This window comes from Opisthocomus hoazin, chromosome 14, assembly GCF_030867145.1.
Source record: "Opisthocomus hoazin isolate bOpiHoa1 chromosome 14, bOpiHoa1.hap1, whole genome shotgun sequence".
Classification (NCBI taxonomy): Eukaryota; Metazoa; Chordata; class Aves; order Opisthocomiformes; family Opisthocomidae; genus Opisthocomus; species Opisthocomus hoazin.
Genome location: NC_134427.1, coordinates 4,537,668 through 4,546,710, shown reverse-complemented (window position 1 = coordinate 4,546,710; position 9,043 = coordinate 4,537,668).

Sequence of the window (9,043 nt, the reverse complement as noted above, 5' to 3'; positions counted from 1 at the left end):
AGGGAGTTGTTTCTTTTTCTCCGCTCAGCTGTGGAGCGTTGTGTGCGCTCTTGGGCTCCCCAGCACCTGAGAGATGTGGGCATGCTGGAGCGAGTCCAGGAGAAGCCATAAAGATGGTCAAGGGCTTGAAGCACATGATGCATAAGAGGAGACTGGGCTAACTGGGTTTGGTCAGTCTTAAGAGGAGAAGCCAAAGAGAACATCTGTGCCATCATAATTTAGGTATTCTGCTCTTTTGTAATACCTGGTTCAAAATAAGTAACAGAGATTTATAAACAGAGCTTTGTAAACAGAGAACTACAGTAGCCTTTGGGAAATTTGATGTGATTTAAAGGCAAAAATAGTAACTTAAATTTGAAAAATAATAGAACCAAATCGAGCCTAAAGAGATAAAACACTCAAGTCCCATTAAAATTCACTGCACTCTTATTTCACTCACACAAACAAGGTTTCTTGTTCTTTAAATTACAGGTAATTAACATTTGTTTGCTTGTTTGTTTTCAATTTAAAATAATGATGTAGAAGTTAATTCTCTGCTGCCTGGTGTTTGAGCCTTACACACAGACACACACAAACACACAAAAAAATCTCATTTGGACCAAGCTTGTCCGGTAATGATTCCGATCAGAGAATTACATTATGGTTTCATTAACTCCAGCAAAAACTTGTGGTTCTTTTGCTTACACTAGTTATAGTCTGTTGAGATAGTGGTGTAGGTTGCTGTATCTTTTTTAGGGCTATTTCTCACTGGAAAAACAAAGAAGGTATTGAATTGTTCTGTTCAACATAGTTACTGTTCGGTGAAGTTACTGTTAAGCATTATTCGGTGCTTTCAATAACTTGAAACTGCTTGAAAATACCCACATGATTACAGAGAACTCAACCCCTCTTTTGTATGGGTTAGCATATTACTCTGTCAATAAGACGATAATAATAATAACTTGAAAAAGTAGCAAAGCAATTTCAGTATCATGATAAATGTTTCAGATAAATTGCTAGCTTATGCATTGACCTTGGTGAGCGCTTTCATGGGAATGTAGGAGGATTATATACAACTTGTCAAACAAAACAATAGTTTATGATCTTAAAAAATTAAATTGCCTCAGCATAATTGTAAAAAATGGACAAAAAAAGACAATAAATGTAAGTAGCTGTCCAGGTCATGTCTTTATTAATAGCATGTCATTAAGCAAACTAAAAAGCGTTAACTGTGCCATATTTAGGGATTAAGTGGGAGCAGAACCTCATTAGCTCTAACAGGAAATCTCCGTCAGATGATAGCAGGGCTGGGAGCACTTCACTGAGTACATCTGTACAGTCCATCCTTATTAAAGGGTCAAGTAGAGAAACAAGGCACCTGAAGTACCACAGTATATCGGGTTGTCTCAGAGCCTCGTGGAAGGACTAGAGAGCTCCTCCTATCCTCCAAGAACACATTTGCCTGTCTGGCTTGAAAATGCCTAATGTTTAAAAGGTTAGAAGAAGTGATTTGTCCAAGATGAACCCAGACTGCTCGAGAGAATAACCTCTGTATGAAACAAGCTTAGTGGCCTCTGTGGCTTTCGTAACAGACAAGTGTCCTTATCTTCACACCTGCCTCCCTCCACCCCCTTTTTAATTTTATCCTCTTCCAGTTTCTTGCTACATTTTTTTTCTTACTTCAGCTGTTTATTCCAGTGTTGTGTGCGGATAGCCTCTGCATTCCTCTCAGGACCCTGTGCGCTCCCTAACAATTTACCGTCTGGGCAGTTCCAGCCCGTGGGGGCCAGCCAGATCCTTGCCCAAGATGAAGGGGAGTGAAAGGCTGTAACAGAAGTGCCCCCTCTATAAGGATGATGAATAGCTAAAGAAAAGCAGTAGCAGTAAGTTGAAGCAAACCATTTTCTGCTGCAGCACTCTGGGCTGAGGTTTCCAAGGGGCAGAGTGCCAATTTAGCCGATCACTCTCATGGTTGTGATAGGACTACATCACCCATTATGAAAAGGATTAACGCCTGCCAGAAGTAACAGAGACAATTTTTTATTCTGACCCTTCTGGCCTGGGTCAGTTTAAACTGATATTTGTTGAGAACCCTTAAAGCACTAAAACAAAGACAGCCAGCCAATAGTGAAATTTAAACCTACCAAAAAACCACAAAAGAAATTAGTTATAAGTAGGGGAAAAAGAGTTGGGTTGCAGAAAAGATTAGTGATATCTGGACACTACTCACTGCATATGCAGAAAATATTAAATTCAGTGCTGCAATTTGTTTTTTTCCACGGTAGCAGAAAGATTGTTGAAGCAGATTAGGAGCTATTGAAGACACTATTAATTCACTTGTCTTTTCTTGCACTATTTCTGTGAAATTATTCTTTTGTAACCTTGTAGCCCTGTAAGTACGGTCTTGCTGTTGCTTGCAAAAGGCCATAGTCTTTGTGTTAACGTAGGCCTTAGGACCTGTCAGGCTTTGTCTGGACTTGATTCAGCCTGTGTGTGCTCTGTTTTATCTGGTTTAGCTGTAACAACAAGCAGGTGCTACTGCCTATTTTTGTTAGTTTTTGTACAATTGTCTGGTCTGTGCGTGTGTGTATATAAATACACATCTATGCATGCTTATACATTGTTATATGTGTTCTGTAACCAGTAGGTAGGAAAAGCAAGTAGTTTTTCTGTGCACAATGATCTACCTATGGCCCTGGAACAAAAATGCAGCATAGAAGAGTATAGACAAGAGATAACAGCGGGGGGTTTGAATCTACAGGAACATGATGATATCAAAGGCCCAAGAACTATAAATAACTCACCAGTGGAGGATTGTTGTTAAAAGAAACAAGCCTGAGACCTGGGTAAAACAAGCTTTAGGGGTAGGTAGCAAAGAGAAGAAAGAACAGCAGTCTAACATGCATGAAAACACACCATATATAATACATATTAATGTCACATGTACTTGCAAACCGGTGAAGAATGAGCATGTGTGCAAGCATATAAAAATGACCTCAAGTAGTTCCAGGGCTGAGAAGAAATAAAACATGGGTAAGGGTAGGCACGACACCGTAAAAAAGCATCGATTTTAGAGCATTTGTGTAGATATTTTAGCCTAATATATTGTGAGATATAAGCGCTAGTATCATAGCAACTGGACTAAATGTTTAGACTGGTAAGACTTCAGCTGGGGTAACAGTAATTTCCTGGCTTTGCGTAGAAGGTGTGTTCATTTTGCTCATATTTAGATTTTTAACCGCAAGAAACAATGAGATTTTAAGTGCAACACATGACAAACTGGTGGGAATTTGTACAACCTACACTGTAATTTAGGTGAAATAAATTGCTAGCACTTGGTTGCACAGCAGTGTGCACAACCTGGTGCAATAGTGACTCCAAGGTGTGCCTCTCCAGTTTAGTAAAATTCCCAAGGAGTACTGAAGTTCTTTCCGTAGCAGAAGTAGCTGATACTGTTTTTGAACAAGGAAACACCTATGACTAGGAAAGAATAAATCTATTTCTAGAAATATAAAGTTTGTCAGTTGACCCCATGGAGGTCGAGCAACCCAACCTCTGTACGGGGCCAGGAAAACTAGCAGGTTACCAGCCGTTTTGCTCTAGAAGAGAATGCAGTGTGAGCCATCGTTATCTAGTTATAGTCCAGAAATACTGTGTCCTGTCTTACAGTTGAAATTTTTGTACATGTAAGTAGCTGACCAGTTTAAGAAGTGTGACTTTCAAGTAAAGCCCTCCCTAATCCGCTAAAATGTAAACATATAATTTAAACATTTTTTAACAACTAGTTTTAACAACAACTTCACTGCAACTATATATGACCATGAAGGCAAGGAAAACGTAACAATTTGTAAGCTGGAACACTTTGCTGCTTAATTTATCTCATAGTGGCATATTGTAGTTCAGCTGTGTCTGACTACACACCGTCCTACCTGTAAATAATGTCATTAGACTGTCCACGGAGCCTTCCAAACGTGTCTATAATCAGCAGTGTTATAATCCTAACACTTTCTGTATTGGTAGTTTGATCTATACAAACATGAACACAATAGTAGAGGGATTTTAAAAGTCAGATAAATGTCACTGGAGTGCAGTAGTAAATGTGTCCAAGGAATGTGCTACCTTAATTGAAAATTCAAATTACTGAGCATTGCTACTTTTCAATAAAACATTCAGTGCTGTTGAATGGAAAATCAATAGCTGCTTTATGGTGCATTTTTTCTTAAGCTGTAGGCAAGCACTCGATTCCCCTTCAAAAGATTTTTATTCTTCCATCTTTAGTATTTATATCTCTTCCTCTTTCTCTCTCTCTCCACAACGGAACAGTCTTCAGTTTCTTCTGTAAACCAAAACATAGCTCACTGGTAAAAACCAGAACATGTGGTATTCAACTTTGGTAGTCGTTGTTATAGTTTAAAACCATGACAAAGGTGCCTGGATCCTTCTTTTTTCCTGAGCGAACGTTTAATTTAGACGGTGTCTACTGAGCTTTTAGGAAATACTCTAGTTCCCCTTTGGATAGGGTAGGATTTACTTTTAAGGCAGGAGCTTTAACGTTCTTGTAGGATAATATGAGTTTTGTCCTTGTTATTAAGAGGAAAAAAAAAAAGATAAATATGTAAACGTTCAGCTGGAAATGGTCAAAATGTGCTGGAGACTTGTAGGCTGAAATGAAATTATAGATACCTATTAAAGCAGAGATCTCTGTGAAATGTTATTTCTTGGAGAAGTTGTTCTCTGTAATGCTTCCTGGAGATAAAGTGTACTCCTGTTGCTTTTCATGTTTGGCCTGTAGATCTGACAGTCTTCCATCTGGGTAGGCTCTAGCATGAAACCACCAGTTCTTTGTGTCACTTGCCCTTTCTATTTTCACTTTCTTCTTTCAGGAGGTAGCACAGAAACAGAATATCACAGAATAGTAGGGGTTGGAAGGGACCTCTGTGGGTCATCTAGTCCAACCCTCTGCCGAAGCAGGGTCACCTACAGCAGGCTGCACAGGACCTTGTCCAGGCGGATCTTGAATATCTCCAGAGAAGGAGACTCCACAACCTCCCTGGGCAGCCTGGGCCAGGGCTCCGTCACCCTCAGAGGGAAGAAGTTCTTCCTCATGTTCAGACGGAACTTCCTGTGCCTCAGTTTGTGCCCATTGCCCCTTGTCCTGTCACTGGGCACCACTGAAAAGAGCTTGGCCCCATCCTCGTGACACCCACCCTTCAGATATTTGTAGGCATTTATAAGGTCCCCTCTCAGCCTTCTCTTCTTCAGGCTGAACAAGCCCAGTTCCCTCAACCTCTCCTCGTAGGAGAGCTCCTCCAGTCCCCTCACCATCCTTGTAGCCCTCCGCTGGACTCTCTCCAGTAGCTCTTCATCTTTCTTGAACTGGGGAGCCCAGAACTGGACACAGTGCTCCAGATGGGGCCTCACCAGGGCAGTGTAGAGGGGAAGGAGAACCTCCCTTGTCCTGCTGGCCACACTCTTCTTGATGCACCCCAGGATCCCATTGGCTTTCTTGGCAGCCAGGGCACACTGCTGGCTCATGGTTAACCTGTCGTCCACCAGGACACCCAGGTCCCTCTCCGCAGAGCTGCTCTCCAGCAGGTCCACCCCAAGCCTGTACTGGTGCATGAGGTTGTTCCTCCCAAGGTGCAGGACCCTGCACTTGCCCTTGTTGAACCTCATCAGGTTCCTCTCTGCCCAGCTTTCCAGCCTATCCAGGTCACGCTGAATGGCAGCACAGCCTTCTGGTGTATCTACCACACCTCCCAGTTTGGTGTCGTCAGCAAACTTGCTGAGGGTACATTCTAACTCTTCATCCAGGTCGTTGATGAAGAAGTTAAACAAGACTGGGCCCAGTACTGACCCCTGAGGGACACCACTTGTCACCAGCCTCCAACTAGACTCAGCGCCGCTGATGACAACCCTCTGAGTTCTGCCATTCAGCCAGTTCTCTATCCACTTCACCGACCACTCATCCAGCCCACACTTCCTCAGCTTCCCTAGGAGGATATCATGGGAGACAGTGTCGAAAGCCTTGCTGAAGTCAAGGTAGACAACATCCACGGCTCTCCCTTCATCTACCCAGCCAGTCATGTCATCGTAGAAAGCTATCAGATTGGTCAGGCATGATTTCCCCTTGGTGAATCCATGCTGACTACTCCTGATAACCTTCTTTTCTTCCACTTGCTTGATGATGGCCTCCAGGATAAGCTGCTCCATCACCTTTCCCGGGATGGAGGTGAGGCTGACCGGCCTGTAGTTCCCTGGGTCCTCCTTCTTGCCCTTTTTGAAGATTGGAGTGACATTGGCCTTTCTCCAGTCCTCGGGCACCTCTCCTGTCCTCTAGGACCTCTCAAAGATGATGGAGAGTGGCTCAGCAATGACATCCGCCAGCTCCCTCAGCACTCGTGGGTGCATTCCATCGGGGCCCATGGATTTGTGGACATCCAGATCGCTTAAGCGATCCCTCACACAGTCCTCCTCGACCAAGGGAAAGTCATCCTCTTTGTAGGCTTCTTCTCTTACCTCCGGGGCCTGGGATTCCTGAGGGCCAGTCTTAGCACTGAAGACTGAAGCAAAGAAGGCATTCAGTAGCTCTGCCTTCTCCGCATCCTCCGTCACCAGGACACCCGCCTCATTCAGCAGCAGCCCCACGTTGTCCCTAGCCTTCCTTTTGCTGCTGATGTAGTTGAAGAAGCCCTTCTTGTTGTTTTTGACATCCCTTGCCAGCTTCAATTCCAGGTGAGCCTTGGCCTTCCTCGTCGCATCCCTGCATGCTCTCACCACGTTTCTGTACTCTTCCCAAGTGGCCTGTCCCTCTTTCCACTTTCCATGCACCTTTCTCTTCTGCCTGATCTCCGCTAGAAGCTCCTTGTTTAACCATGCAGGTCTCCTGCCTCCTTTGCTCGATTTCTTTCTCAGGGGGATGCATTGCTCCTGTGCATGGAAGAAGTGTTGTTTAAAAAGCGACCAGCACTCATGGACCCCCCTGCCTTCGAGAGCCCTGGCCCACGGGATTCCTCCCAGTAGCTCCTTGAAGAGGGCAAAGTCAGCCCTCCTGAGGTCCAGGGTTTTGATCCTGCTTATCGCCCTGCTTCCTCCCCGCAGGATCCTGAACTCGACCATTTCATGGTCACTGCAGCCGAGTCTACCTCCAACCTTCACGTCCTCCACCAGTCCCTCCTTGTTTGTTAACACGAGGTCCAGCAGCGCGCCTTTCCTTGTTGGTTCCTCCACCACTTGCATCAGAAAGTTATCATCGATGCTCTGTAGGAACCTCCTGGATTGCGCCTGCCTAGCTGTAGGGTCTTCCCAGCTGATGTCATACTAACTGTATTATATCTATTATACATACTAACTGTATTAGTATTCCACTGCACACAAAGCAGAAATGGTACCTGCTACCTTCTCTCTTGTACCTGCTACCTTCTTTTCCTGTATAGTTGTGAGACAGTGACGGTGATGCTTTATACCTACTAAATCTGCAGCTTTGAGGCTTTTTGAAAGGACATACCTCACCTCTCAGTTCTTCCCCAGCTCTGTTCCAGCAAGTGCTCTCATTTCCAGTGTGGAAACAATTGCAATAATCTGTACCACAGTGATGAGAAAAAAATTTCAGATTTGCCATACAACTCATGGCAAGAAAAGCTGTCATGTTACAGACTGCTATGCACATAGGCAGTTGGGAGTTTTGAGTCAAAATTATATTAATCTTTGAGGATAAGTATGTAATAGGTCAGTACATTTCAGCATATAAATCACAGATACTGATTGTAGCTGGTACTTGAATGCATGGTATCACTACGTATGACATAGCCTGAAGTTTTGTACATTCTCAAAGCTTTTAGAATCTAAGCAGCCATTGTTTTCCAAAAGAGGAGAGAGCAATGACACTAAATGTTACTTAGAGTATAAGCTCCCAGGGCAATGTGCCCTGCTAAAAGACCAGGAACGAGCTTTAATTTAAGTTTGCAGATCAAAATAATTCCTTGGAACATGGATGAAAATTGTGTGTGCCAATATAGACTCATGCATTTAAATGGAACTTGTCCTTTCATGGCATTGCACTGATGTGACTTAGCAACAAGGATCATTAGCCTCCAAGCTAAAAATGAGAAGGAGAAGAGAGCCAGATCAAAGTATGCATTACAGCTGGAAAACCACCGCTGATGCATGTGCTGAAAGTACTCTTGCTTTTCCCTATTTCAGATTGCCTCTTTATATCAGCCTTGTGATAGCTTCCAATACTAAAGCAGCTGCTTCTTTTTTTTTCTTCTGCAGCTTATCAATTTAACAGGTGCTTGTTGAGGAGCATGTGCAGACTTAGAAACAGGAAAATACCAAAATGTTATCAGGATGTAGAGCCTGGGTGTGTGGACTGATGTTGAGTTTCTCTTATGTATAGTAAATCATGAAGAAACTATGGCTGGTCACTGGCGGCAGAATCTAATCTTTGTTTGTGATAACAGATGTAAATTCTGGAAGCTTTTTCAGTATTTTATACAGTTTGTTTTCAACTAGCTAAAAATGTGAGCTTGATTTCTGTCTCATCAGTGAAAGTCAACGAGTGATGAAAGAATCAAGTCTGATATTTTGTTCGCTGCATAGAGTTACTGTCCTTAAGTGACTTCTGACTTTTTCAGTCAGCATATGATGGTTTTCTGTTTGTTCTGAGCATGTCCGTGAGTGTTAAATAGAGATCAAATCAAGTACAGTCTGTCTTTCCATCCTCATCTAGTTTGCTTTTACAGCAGAGACTGCTTTCAGCATGGTATATGGTGTCCGTGTATATCCTGGTTTGGTGCATGGCTCTTTGGACACTCTGTGTCATGATACCTTCCACCGGAGTTCAAGTATCGGAACCAGACAGAACGAGTTCCTGCTACTGGGCTTCCTGCAGTCTTGGTAAGTATCCTCACCATCTGACTATTGGTCATCCTGGTTTTAGGGTTGTCTTTAAAGCAAAGGACAGGCATAAACCGCAGCATCCTGTGGTTCTAGTCTATTGCTAGCCCAGTTTGGGGAGTTGGCTGGTGTGCGCTGTGGCTTCTTGGGAGTCCCTCTGCTTGGT